This window comes from Elephantulus edwardii, unplaced genomic scaffold (assembly GCF_000299155.1).
Source record: "Elephantulus edwardii isolate Elephantulus edwardi_28Jun2011 unplaced genomic scaffold, EleEdw1.0 scaffold00001, whole genome shotgun sequence".
NCBI classification, from domain to species: Eukaryota; Metazoa; Chordata; class Mammalia; order Macroscelidea; family Macroscelididae; genus Elephantulus; species Elephantulus edwardii.
In genome coordinates, this window is record NW_006399751.1 from 12,510,469 (window position 1) to 12,525,657 (window position 15,189).

The following is a 15,189-nucleotide window of genomic DNA, read 5'->3' on the forward strand; positions in this document are numbered from 1 at the left end:
ATTTTTTTATAACTTTGTTATTTAATAGTCATTATATATGTATATACATACAATTCTACATCACTCTCTATATATGTATATGGGCACCTGATACCTTTTCAATCAATCCTTTACTATTTCTATAGGAACAATAATTAATGTATTTGAGAAAAATGGGAGATAGCAAAGGCAAGTCACTGTATGACATGGATATTGTGATGCTGAGGTGAGGTTATTTCAGAGGTAACTATAATTTATTGCTTCTCTGGTCTATCCTATGTACTTCATAAAGCATATCTCATTTACCATCTCCAGTCCCGCATGGAAAGAGATGCTTTTAATTCCATGAAACCTGCACTGCGTTCTCCAGAACAGAAAACTAATCAGATAATTATCGCTGCACAATATTTAATACTGTGGTATGATAATCCACAAATATAATGAGAAGTCAAAAAGCTTTATGTTAGGCTTGGCTTACAATGTTTTTTGATAGAGAATAACACAACATTTGAAAACAGTTTTGTGTGTGGGATAGTTCATTGTAAACAGACATTTTCTAAGTTCCTTCTGAGTATTCAAAAAATTATTTCACGGAATTAAAAGCAAAATGATTTGCACTTTCTCTAAACTTGTCTCATTTAAGTGATAGAACAACTGTCAAGGAAGATCTACATCAACTGTGTCCTGACTGGTGATGATGGTTTATCTGTGACTGAGCATTTAGAGGCATGAGAATCTGATTTTTAGTTCTTTGGATGTATTTTACAAAATTTCATAATTAGACTTTGAGTTAGGAAAACTAATGTGCCATGTTTCCACACAAGTAGCCCAGAAGTCCTCCGTGGGTGGTCTGGATATTGTCTCCATCAGAGTCCCAATCCTGGCAATCAGGACTTTGAACTTGAAGTATAGTCCCAGTGGTGAAAGGTCAGTGCTTCATCCACTTAGCAATCAATATTCTTTGTTCTGTTCATTCAACTTTATTAAGAATGGTGAAAGCTTTATATGCCTGCTATTTTGCTCCTTTTTCTCAATATCAACCCCATTCTTTCACACAACTTATATGCCCACATATTCCCACACCTGCCTCTAGAAACATTTTTTACAAAAGGTAAAGTAGCTATGAATAGAGGTCTTTTTAAATTAAATTTGTGAGGCTACCGCAATTGGAAGATAGTTTTCATCTGCACCAAAAGGTAAAGACAAGAGAGTATGCTACAAGAATGTATTGAACCTTGAACTAATATTTTATTGGTATTAAGTGTGTGTATGTGTTTGTGTGTAGGGGATGTAATAATATATGACTCTTGTAAAGTGGACTATTTAAGCTTCTGAAATTGTTTTAGGATAAGTGTTAATATTCTTATTTACAATATAAGAAACAGTGCTTTTAGGAGTTTGGTTAATTATGTAGTCATCCCACCTTGGGGGTTGGTAGCCTTGACTTTTAATGCATTTCTGGCTTATTCCAAAAATGTAAACTTTCTATTTAAATGTAGAAAATGTGAAAGAAAGTAAGCATAAAAGAAATTTAAAAATCATGAAAAGAGAAAAACATCCTTGACCTCCCCAGATCTCAAATACTCTTCTTCAAAGAAATAGTAGCAGGAATTAATAATTGTGTCCAAAATGCAGTTTATTGCTGTTTATTCATGTTGGATGTTCCTACATTTTACATTATTTAGGGGGCTCATTGGGAAGTTATTAGCTTTGTGTCTAAAGATACTGAATCATCTGAAAGAAAGTAGTTTTAATTTTGCTGATAGTTTTTGGGTTTCCACCGTTTGGGATGAACTCACGATGCTTCCTTATCAGCCTGCTCCTTGGAAAACTGCTGCAGATAGATCAGTCAGGCCTCTTTGACCTTTTGAGTCCCATCTTGTGGACACAATGGAAAGTCCTGTCTGGAGATTGGAGGGTGGGAGGAGGTAGAGACCAGGGACCTGTGGCTTATTCTTTTGTTGATCCATGGGGTATTCAGCACTCTTCTCCAACACTACAACTTAAAGGCATCATCCTTAGTCATTGTCCGGCTCTCAGATGCATACATAGCAGATTATTGAAAGACTCTGACTTTGCTGTTGCACACTTTCAAGTCGCAGCTGGCCCATTGCTGACCCTCCAGCAGGTTCTCGGGAGCAGTAATCCCAGAGGAGGAGATTACCCATCTTCCTCCCACAGAACTGCTGGTAGATCTGAACACCATGACATCGGATTGCAATGAAGATTCTTAGCACTAATCTACCAAAGTCTAATCTGATTATTGTCCTCATAAAGCCTCACAGAAATGGAAGGCTTTATGAGGGCAATGATAGGCTCTGATTTGCCCACTAATGTGTTCATGTGGTGTGTAGTATATACATATAATATTTCATTGTTTATAAGAGAATATCACACATAGATGGCTTAGTATAATAAAACACAGATGGCCTTTAAATGCACACAAATACAGTAGATAATAGTATTAAATAAAGATAAATGTAAAATGAAAATAATTTCAAATTTACTATTTCCTGTACAACTATTATGTTATGCACATTTACATGATATGACGTGCAAGACAAAAAAAAAAACAAACCCAAAAACCCAACAAAACCCAACACCCTTGGATTTTTAAAAGGAGGTTATGTAATATTAATTCCTTTCTAATTAATTTTACACAAATGCTCTGTAATGGGAACATTAGGGAATGAGTTGTCTCTCATTATTTTCACTGCAAATGTTAAAAAGGAAATCTACAATGCAAATCTTCTTTTAGAACTCTGAACTAAATTTGAATGCTTTCATTGAGGGTGGGAAAGAGTGGAAATACAGATAGAGTGTAAATACCAAGCAATGAGAAAGAAAAAAAAATCTTTGTTGGTTCTTGAAGGATACAAGGACTATAAGGAAAAAAGAGATTTAGCAGTCAAGTCACAGCAGGTCAGTTGTTTCTTAGGTCTTTCAGTTCACTCATTTTTGAAACAAATTATTATCTATTATATTAATGATATAAAAAGGATAATATATCAATGATATATGATATGATATGATATTAATTATACTTATTATCATTATCGGGGCTGTTTTTCTGTTTGGGAAGATGAGTAGAGCAGTTGGATTCTACAAAGGTGTGTTTTCTGTCTTGGTTGAGGCTTGCTTGTGGACTGTTACTGACAATTGGGTGTGAGCTGATTAGATCTGGCCTCATATTTAAAAAGGCATTTGGGCCCTCAGGCCTGATTTCAATTGTTTTCAGTCAAACATTCTTCTAAGTAGTATAGCACAGGTCTGTCAATTTGCTGTACAGAGGTAATTGTGGTTGCTGTGATGGTAAACATTGTGACACTGATGTGTCAAATGTGATAAAGGTTACCCATGATGTCTGGTGGGGCTCTCAAATTAAAATAGGGTTGGAAAAAAATGGGCTTGGAAGCAGGAGTGGCAGCCACTTCTGAAATAGTATGCCTCCAGATACTCCATGAACTTAGAGAAATGATGGAAGTTATTTTGTTCATAGGGCTGCTACAAGTCATCTATGACTTGACGGCACTTAACAACAGCATTATGTTATAAAATGAAGCATCAGGAAATCACAAAATGCAAAGAAGGTACACTGAAGGCTTTTAGGAAACAGGCTCGAGGAATTGACAGAACACCAAGAGCAATGTTTTAACACATGTATGGAGTACTGAATGAGTTCTATGCCAAGAAATCTAAAAGAGAGTTTTCTGACCACTAGCAAGAGATTCATATTTTTGGCTGTTTTAAAGGAGATCCAACAGAACATGGAAATTATAAAATAATATCACTGACAACATATGCACGCAAACTGTTACTGAAAGTAATTTTTTAAATGACTGGAGCAGCATACTAATAAGAAACCACAGGAAATTCAAATGAGGTTCAAAAATAACAGAAGAGGTAGTAGAAAAACATAATCTCTGACATTAGAGGGATCTTTAGGAGGAAACATATTGTCCTGTGTTTCATTTACTATGCAAAGACATTAGATTATGAGGAGTGTAATAAATTATAGCTATCATTGATAAAAGTAGGAATTCTGGAACACTTGATTGTGCTATGTGGTGCATGTACATAGATCAGGAAGTACTATTTGAACACAAAGGGATGATGGTCAGTTTAAAATTAGAAAGATCTTGCATTGTATCCTTTCACTAGAGCTATTCAATCTGAACACTGAGTAATAATCCAAGGAGTTTGACTACACGAAGTACCTAGCAGTAAGGTTGGAGGAGCCTTCATTTACAACCCAAAATGTTCAGGTGGTACTACCTTTTGGTGAAAATCAAAAGGAAATGAAGTACTTACTGCCCAGGGTCAAAAAGACTTTTATACGGATGATACCTACATATAAAGAAAATAAAAACCTCTCAGGACTAGATAAATAAGCAACATCATTATAAATGGAGAACACACTAAAGTTGCCAAGGATTTTCTTTAACTTATATCCACAATAAACATCCATGAACCCTGCAGTCGAGAAATCAAATGACACTGTGTATTGAGAAAATGAATAGCAAAAAAATCCCTGTCATATTTGCATGAGAAGGATCTCTCTTTGAGGGCTCTGGGCTGCCTGATTCACACTATGGTGTTTTCAATCATTTAATGTGCATATGACCTGGACAATAAAGTAAGAAGATGGAAGAACTGATGCCTGTGAATTGGGATGTTGATAAAGAATATGGAATAAATGTGGACTGTCAATGAACAAGGCAGTCTGTCTTGAAATGAGTACAATCAGAATGGTCTTTAGAAGTAAAGCTGGTAAGACTTCATCTCATATATTTTGGCCATGTTTACAGGAGAAGCCAGTCTTGGAGACAATATTATCCTTGATAAAGTACAGAATAATAAAAAAAGAGGCCAGTTGCAAGGAGATAGATTGGCAGGGACTGCAGCGATGGGTTTAAAGCACAGAACAGATTTTGAAGATAGTACAGGATCAGGAAAAGTTTCATTCGTTGTATATATAGGGCCACGATGCGCTGTCTAACAATAACAACACATCCTTGTTAAGTGAAGAAATAAGGACAGTGAATTCTAATGACTTTAATCTCAAATGGGATTGAGGGGAAATAATAGATATTCCTGACACTCCGACCCTGGCTATAGCTGCAACCCCTATTAATAATCTCCTGATCTGGTACATTGAGTGCGACTGAGCAGTTGAGAGGAGCCATGGGGGTCCCCTCTTGTCCTCACCCCTCACAGCTCCCTGCCCTGTCTCCCCAGAGCCCAGCGCCCTGTGAGGACATGATAGGGCACTCACAGAAGAGCCGGAACCTGAGCTGAGCCCGGAGACTCCAATTTCTATTGTACACATGGGCAAGAGAACCTTTTGTATCCTCTCCAGACACCATTTGTAGAGAGCTCAGTAGGCCCAGGCCTGCTGGCCCCAGCCCCACCACAATGGCAACTCGGTGGATGCAGAAACCTATTTATCTGGAGGTGAGACGGCACCATGACATCATCTTTGCCAAGAATAATGCTTGATTTCTCTGTACCCTGTAAAGTCTTCTCCTCTCACACTCCTCCTAATGTAGCCTGATGCCTTCACTGAAGCAGTTGATTAATTACAAAAAACTATCAAAATCTGCAGTGACATCCCCTAGGCAAACGCTGCCTTCCTGCCTGAAATGCCAATCTGGGTGAAGGTCTAAGACGCTCCATGTTTTCTGACATTCTGAGCTGCATGATCTCTTTGCCTGGGGCTGCTTCAGTGAGAAGAGGGCTGACTTTAACAAACAAGATGCTGCTTCCCCACCAGCAGGCCTGCTGCTGCTGTTGCTTCCAATTCTCCAAAGGCGGGATACTCCATATGCTTACCTACCAGTGCCCCAGCACAGCATCGAATAAGTGAGCAAGTGAACAGGCGGGGCGGGAGCCAATGGAGGCGAAGAGGAGCGGGGCTGACACTAAGCCTAACCTGGCAACAGCAAAAGACAAATTCTACATCATAAAGAACTGGAAGTTCTAGGCCCAAACGTGACTGTCCTGTGACCTAAATTTCTGGTTCTGCCTTTGCCCCAGGCAATACCAAGAATAGTTAGCATAGCACAGCTTTGCAATCACAGTATGATTATATATTTAAAAAAATCATTGCAGCATTACCATCTAATGATGACAAGTCTATAATAAGATAAATGTATGCTATCTATATATTAACATAGGGCCCCTGGGTGTTGCAAATGGTTAACACACTAGCTGCAAACTGAAAGCTTAGAATCTACCCGGAGATGCTCAGAAGAAAGAGTTTATTTCCTCAAAACTCAGCTGTTTACTGCCTCAGAATCAGTCTTTGAAAAATTACAGAGCTCACACTTCCACTTTGACACGTATGGGATCATCATGAGTAGAAATCAATGCAAACATAAAAACTGCATTTTTCACTGCTCTTACAAGACTCAACATAAAAAAATCTCCTTTTCTCAAAGTCCATCTCATTAGCACCCTATACATATCTTCATCTTCTCACTCTTTTTAGTGATTATACAGGTAATGAAACCTCTTTTACCATATGATCATATGAACTCGTATATCTACCACCTCTTTATTCTACTAGCATTTGTTCCCTTTCATAGGACTTATAAAAGCTGACTGAGTACTAAATGCTCAATGAACACGTACTGTTATGGGTTACTGAAATATAATTACATCTGATTTGTTATTGTGAAGTTGGAGTTAACAAAAATGACAGTGTTATACATGAGACACAACTTCCTTAAGGAACATGTTACTCCTTTCAATTCTGACTGAGTTTCCTTACTGATACTTGTTTTGAGAAAGAACACAAAACTTCTAAGCTGCCATGAGATGAGAATATTTTCCTGGCATTACACATAAATATCATATATATCCTGTATTTTAAATATATGTTGTTGTTGTTGTTGGTGTTGTTGTTAAGTGCCATCGAGTCGCAGGTGACTCATAGAGACCCTATGAAGGAGAGTCCTCGACGCTTGGGTGCCTTTCATCCTCTCTCCAGGTTCATAGGGTTTCCGGAGGCAAGCTATTATGGAAGTGGATGCCACTCCTCCTTCCATTAAATATATATTTATATATTATATATGTACATATATATTTCTATATTATATATTAAGATATTATGGAGTCAAGGATTCTGAAGCTTTGTCTGACATACTTTGGACATGTTGTAAGGAGGAACCAGTCCTTTGAGAAGGACGTCATGCTCGGAAAGGTGAAGGGACAGGGCAGGAGAGAAAGACACTCGATGAGGTGAATTGATTCAGTGATTGGACTCACTGTTGGAGACAATGTGATTAGCATAGGATAGAGCAGTGTTTCAGGCTATTGTACATAGGGTGGCTATGAGTCACAGGAGACTCAAAAGCACATAACAACAAGCAACAATATCTATATATGTATTTATCTCTATATCTATCTATCTATCTATCTATCTATCTACCTACCTACCTACCTACCTACCTATCTACATACAACAGAATGAAAGTCTGACCTATTCTGTCAATCTTCACAATCTCTTCTGTATTGAAGATCTTTGGTCCAAGATCAGTGAGAACTTTAGGCAGAGTGAGTTGCTCTTCTCAAACCAAAAGGAGTGCCCAAAGACCAGAGAGGACTTCAGACAGGGTTACACTTAGCCTCAGAAGAGGTCTGCAGTACACAGCAAGCACCTGCCCAAGACTTGGAGAGGAAAGTGTCCCAGAAGGATAAGCAACATTCCTGGGATGCTCTCAGCTTCCCTCAGAAACTATGTTTGCAGAGCCTCGGGATAAGACAAAGGTACAAAATGAACATCAACCATTCACACTTGGGGAGAAAAGGGTCTAGGCTTTTTGGGTGTTTTTTTTTGTGGGTGTTTTTTTTTCCTTCTCAGGGGAGAAATAGTCACCCTGTCCACTTTCACATAACGTCAAAGAAGCAGCTGGCAAATACAAACATTATGAAAAAACAAAATAAGTCTTTGGAAAAAAGCAGGCCACATCAAAAGCTCAAGGAATACTTCAGAGACAAGAAGGCAGATGAAATCTGCTGATGTGGAATTCAAAAATCTGGTACTGAAGAAGTTACAAACATTGGAACAAAGAGTTAAAACCATAAGAGCAACAAAAAATGAAAAACTCACCACAAGACACAGAAGATACAACTGACACAATACTAGAAACAATAAAAAAGCATGGAAATACAATCCAGAATGTCAAGACAGAAATGGTAAAAATTTTCAGCATATTGGAGGCACAGAAAAGAACAGGACAGAAGGGACAGAGAATCAGTGAGATAAAAGACAAGAACTTCAATGAGATATGAAAAATGAGAAACACACATTCAAGAAGCTCAGTGAATGTCAAACAGAATAGACCCAAAAGAAAAACATCAAGACATATTGTCAATTTCTCCAAAGTTAAAGACAAGGGTAAAAAACCGTGAGAGAAAACAGAAAAGATTTAGCTTACAAAGGAGAGCCAATGAGATTAAGCTCTGATTTTTCAGCAGGATTTATGCAAGAAGACAATGGGATGGAATAGAGAGGCTGAAAGAAAACTATTGTCAGCCAAGGATTCCATACCTAGCAAAGTTGCCCATCATAGATGAGGTTATCTGCAGACAAGTAGGAACTTAAAAAATTCATGAAAACAAGACCAACTCTACAGGAAATATTAAGGGAAGCTCTTCACACACAGAGAGAGAAAGAGAGTGGATTAACCAAATAGCCAACCTCAACAGAAAAAGGAACATAGAAAAATGGCTACAGTAAAATCCATCAATTATCATTCAGTGTGAATGGCTTAAATGCACCAATTAAGAGAAAGAAAGTAGCAGAGTGGATAAAAATCCCCAAAGTCTACCAATATGAGCCTAAAGGAGACCCATTTCTTTAATGTGTTTTAGACTAAATATCAAAGAGTGGAAAAAAAATATACCAAGCAAATGACATCTGTAAAAAAAATAGAATGGCAAAACTAACATCTGACAAAATAGTTCAGGATGAAAACTACCAAAGAGATAAAGAAGGATACTATACATTGATTAAAGGAACACTAGATCAAGATAATATTCTCAGTTAAAATCAATTCACCAAATGATAGACCTGGAAAATACATAAAACAATAGTCAACAGACTTGAAGGGAGAAAGAGATAATAGTAAGATATAGTAGTAAGAGATTTTAACACATCAAAGGACTGGTCAACGCAAAAGAAACTTAACAAAGATGCAGAAGAACTAAAACACACAAACAGGCAACTCAACCTCATATTCAGGGTACTTCACCCAACAAAAACAAAATTTACTATCATCTAAAGTGTACATGGTACAGTCTTCAGAACTGACCACATATTAGGACACAAAGGAAGTCTCAATACATTTAAAAGCATTGAAATAATACAAAATATCTTTATTTTGAAACCTATTTCTTTATCAAAGAGACCTGGTTGAATGATGATTAAGTGTCTGACTACTAACTGAAAGGTTGGTGGTTCAAATCAACCCATCACTTCTAAAGGAGAAAGGTGTGGTGATCAGGTCTATGAAGCAGTTCTACCTTTGTCTCATAAAATCACTATGGGTTTTAAATCGATTCAACTGTGCTTGATGATGACAGAAAAAAATATGTATTAAACTGTATGCATCATTAAACATACACACTCTGATAAGTAAAGATTAGCATTGGCCTTATTACCTAGACTGCTGTAATTTTAACCTCCTTCAAACATTAATGGTTTTTCCAAATATGAGAAAACACATGTTCTTAGTAAAATATTTCATTATTTCAGCAATATGGTATTTATTTGTCCTAGTAAGCATTATGATAAAATAGTTATTTTGTTAATATGGCATGAACACAATGAATACATGACATTTAGAAAGTAATTATTATTTCCAAAGATAATATTTTTTCACATATAAGGATCATGCTTCTTGATCTGCCCACATGAGGTGAGGAACCCTTACTTTACAATAGATGCATTATTATCTCACAACTGGCTTCTGTTATCTCACTTATGCAGCTCAAATTATGAATCTCACTAGTGCAAAGATGTGAGATCAGGTTTCAGAAATAGCTATTTCTGAAAGACTACCATGGAGACTGCAATGTCAATTGACTTTTTATTTGAGACTGCTATTATGTCCAGAAATCAAATGAATATATTTATGATGTTTGATATTTGTTTTAAAACAAACAATATTATCATTAAGAAATAGTCATTCTTCAGTTTCTTATCTAATTTCACGTACTACTGTCTTACTCCTTTTGAATAATTTACCAAAAATCTATTATCTTCTAATGAGAGATTCCTGTAATTTTATAGGCTTGATAAAATCATTCAATATTAAATATTTTGGTCAAGGGTCTCTCAATTGCCTTCTGTTCTTTTAATAATTAATTTTTTTAAATTGAATCTCTTGTTCATAGCTAAAAGAAAACCTGACATCAGGCTGTTTCACAAATTTCTACAATCTGTAAATAATTTCAGCAAAGGTCTCTTTGTGGAAGCTCTATTTTAATTGTTACATGAAATTTTCGTAGTATACATATGCCAGAGTTGAGTTTCTTCATTCATTTATTTTACTTACTTTCCAATTCTTAGTGGCTATTACAAATAAAATCAGTATTAAGTCCTTGGTATGTATGGTGAGAAAAACAAAGGAGCATCGTGCCTTGATGAGGTTTGTGTGGGAAGAATTAAAAATATAATTATACCTTGTAATATATCTCAGGGATAAAAAAAATATAGGTAAAGTTTATTTAGCTAAAGTAGTCCAATGTAAACCTCTCTGTTTATGTAAGATAGTTATGTAAGAAAGAAAAAGATATTAAAGGACTTGATGTGGAAATACAGAGGTGTCTCAGCAGAGCATGATGGAGACAAGGGTGTTCTGAGAGCAGTGAATGTGGAAAAGATCACAGGGTATTAACCTAGCCATGAGCAGAGTCAGAATATGAAAATCCTTCCTCATGGAAGTACTTGTTCCAATGAAAACCAAAAGTTTCTTCCGAATTCTTACTCATCATCCTACTCAAAGCCTATTCCACTGAAAGTTCTTCACTGCTTAACTTTCTTATTTTCCAAGCAAGGGTCTTCTGTAATTTTTTTAAATCTCCTACATGAGCACCGATATGATTATAAGATTGTTACAATGCATTAGTTAGTTCATTGATTGCCATCAAGTTGGAACCAACTCAATTCATAGAGTAGGTTTTCAGAGATTGTAAATTGCAAGGAAGGACCTTGCTCATCTTTCTCTCCTGGAGCCACTACTGGATTCAAAACACCACAGAGGTATCATCTTTGAGTTAACATTGTAACCACATATTCATAAGGCCACCAAAGTTCCCCGCATTGCAACAAAGAATAACCAGGTGATGGTGCACTATCTAATCTTTGTTCAAACTGATTCAGTGTCATTCAGACAACTGTAACTAGGGCATAAACTGTAATCTCTTCACTCAGAATTCAAAATCCTTTCTTAACATTTATAGAAACAAAATATTTATAAGTATATATATTTGGTTTTAAGAGTCCTATTTGTTGATATTGATGCTTTTAGTTGTAATCACAACTATAATTCATGATGACCTTATTTATAACAGGACAAAATGTTACAGGGTCATGTGTCAGCTGCACAACAGCTGATGTATTTGAGTCTATTAATGTGGCTACTGGGTAAATTAATTTCATATACTAATAATTTTACTGTGTTGTTTTGTGTAACAATCTGCTTTACCAAGCATAATGTCCTTTTCTGCTGTTTTTTTCTTGGCGCTATGTCCAAAGTGAGTGAGATAAATCATTCCATCTTCACTTAGAAAGAAAATGCTGGTGCTACTTGTTCATGTACATGTGTGCGTTCTTCAGGCAGTTCATGGTATATTTTCTGTAACCTCACAATATGAATGCACTAACTATTGTTTATTCCTCTTGCACATGCAAAAGTACACTTAATAGATCCTTACTTGGATCAGGCGCAATTTATCAAAGTGCCTTGTTTGGTGTTTAAAATTTATATATAGCCACAGTATTGCATATTAGCACTCTCTCCATCAAATTGATTCCAACTCAGTGCTGATACGTCCCTGGGCCTCTATAAACGGCACAGAAGGTTATAATGTCTATCTTTTTCACATGGGTCATTGGTGATTTGAACCACCAAAGAACATAGTCTTTGGGTTAGCAGAACAACTTTCTATGGTCTATGTCACCAGAGCTCCCTAATCACACATTAGTATTGTCCACAGTCAACACTCTTGGCACCAGCAGCCAAGAAATTAAAAGACATATTGCGATGGGAAAGTGTGCAGTTAGAGACCTCTCTAAAGTACTGAAGTGCAACGATGTCAGTTTGGAGCCTAAGGTGCCCCTGATACATGCCATAGTCTTTGCAATCACTTGCTATGCATCAGAGAGCTGGACAATGACTAGGGTAATAGAAGGAGAATTGATACCTTTGAGCTGTGGTGTTGGACAAGAGTATTGAATATACCATGGACTGCTAAGAAAACGAACAGGTTTGTCCTGAAGAGGGTGAAGCTGCTCCTTGGAGGCAATGATTCTGAAGCTTCATCTGACATACTTTGGACATGTTTCAAGGAGGGACTGGTCCTTGGAGAGGGATGTCATGCTTGAGAGGGTGGTGGGACAGCACAGGAGAGGAAGACCCTCAATAAGATGGATTGATTCATTGACTGGAGTAATGGGGGTAGGTGTGTCAGAGACAATGAGATTGACACAAGATAGAGCAGGGTTTAGGGCTATTGTACATAAGGTCGCTATGAGTTGCAGATGACTTGACGGCACATAACAACAACAATAACAACAAGAGGAGTAGTTATGTCAACCTAAAAGGGTTTATGTGAAAGTGCAGATAACACAAACTTTCTTGCTTAAATTGAAAAGGACTTGAAACACTTGCTGTAGAAGATCAAGGACTGCAGTCTTCAATATGGATGATATCTCAACATCAAGAAAACAAAAATCCTCACCACTGGACCAACAGGCCACATCATGATAGAGAGTGAAAAGATCAAAGTGGTCAACAATTTTATTTTACTTAGAGCCACAGTCAACACCAATGGTAATGGACAGCAATGATGAAATCAAAATACGTGTTTCATGCCGTCCAAGACCTCTCCAAAGCACTGAAGAGCAAGCACATCAGTTTAAAGATTAAGGTGTTTCTGATCCAGACCATGGTCATTCCCATTGTTTCCTAAGCATCTGAAAGTTGAAAGTGAAAAATGATGACAGAAGAAAAATAGTTTCCTTTTCATTGTCGTGATCAAGATGAGTTCTAAATAGCTCATGGACTGTCAGAGAACAAACAAGTCTGCCTTACAGCGAGTTCAACCACGGTGTCCTGTAGAGGCAAGGATGGTGAAACTTCTTCTCATATACTGTGGTCATGTTTTCAAGAGAGAGGCAGTCCTTGAAAAAAGACATCATGATGAGAAAGATAGAGGGTCAGAGAAATAGAAGAAAACCTCCAAAAATATGCATTGGCACCTTGACTGTACCAGTGGATTCGACATAGATTATGAGGGTTTCACCGTATCCTGTAAGTTACAGCTCTTTTGTTCAAAGGGTTGCTGTGAATCGTAGTCAACATGATGGTACCTAACAACATCACAACAACGTATTAAAAACATAGCACAGTCCTTCTTTGAAGCATTTAATTAATTACTTAATATTCTTATAAAAATCATTTTTATGTACCAAATAGTACATTAGATACTTTAACTATACCATACATAATACTGAGTTATTTTTCTTGATCTACTTAAGAATGGCTTTATATAAAATTATTATCATGTTCATAAATAATATTCTTTCTTAGATAGGACATTTTTCCAGGAATTTGTAAAATAGACATGAAAGAAGTTTCTTCCCACATAAAATACTGAGACTATCCTGTAAAGCAATTGTCCTCAAGGCCTAACTTCAGGTTAATCAACTCAATTTCAGATACAAAGATCCATATATGATTATTTGCAAAGCTGTTTGATACTTTGAATGATTACTGGATTGATAAGCATAATTGGAGGATATTCTGTATAATAATGTCAAATGTATCATCCTAAAATACATACCAACATTAAACATACTGTCTTTTGAACTCATGATCTGATTTCAAACTCCAAGGGAAATGGCAAGAATATCATGACATCTTCCTATCTGAAAAAAACATGAAAACCCCAAACAAACCTTTACATTACTCACTCAAAGTACTTTGTATGCAACTCTATTACTGCGCTATAATAATGGATCTATAAAAGAAGGGGAAAATACATGCTAGAATCCATTACCACAGCTTAAGTGCTTTGAAGGCAAAGAGCATTTCTTATATATCCAAAGTTCTTACAATAGTGACTTTCCGTCCTAGAGTATTTACTTGCTTTTGTCAATCTCTGTGTAATTATGTTAATTGAATTTAATGATTACTATATACCTATATTTATACCTAAGAGACCTAATGCCATAGTGATTAAGCACTCAAATACTAGCCATAAGGTCTGTGATTGGAATTCATCAACCACTCCACAGAAGAAATAGGTATCCATTTAATTCTATGAAGATTTATAGTCTTAGAAATCGTAGGAAATGCTTATACTCTATCCTCTCTGGTCACAGTGAGTTGAAATCAGCTCAAAAGCACCGAGTTTATCTATATCATCTGTAAGTCTGTATCTAGGTTGGCACATAATGGTTAAATTCTCAACTACCTGGCTATGTGGTTGTTGTGTACCATAGAGTTGGAACCAACCCTCCAGCAGGTTTTCAGAGGCAGTTAATCACAAAGGAGAGGAATGCCCATCCTTCGCCCATGGGGATGCTGGTTAAAGACACACTAAGATTATTTGAATGTATAATATGCATGTCTTTGTCCAATACGTATAGTAAATGTAATTTAGCAAATGAATCATTCTCAGATTTTTAAAAGTATCTATAAATAACTCAGTATATTCCTTCCATCTTCTTTTAATACTTCCTGGATCATATAATATTCTGCCTAAAGCATCCTTCATTACAGCAACTCTAGGTTTGAATCTGTTCTTCAGCTCCTTGAGCTTAAGAAATGCTGAGCGAGTCCGGCCCTTTTGATTTTTTGACTCTAGCTCCTCGCACATTTCATTGTGGTATTTTGCTTTGTCATTCCGAGCAGCCTTTTGGAATCTTCTGTTCAGCTCTTTAGTATCTTGAATTGTTCCTTGTGCTTTGGCTTCTTT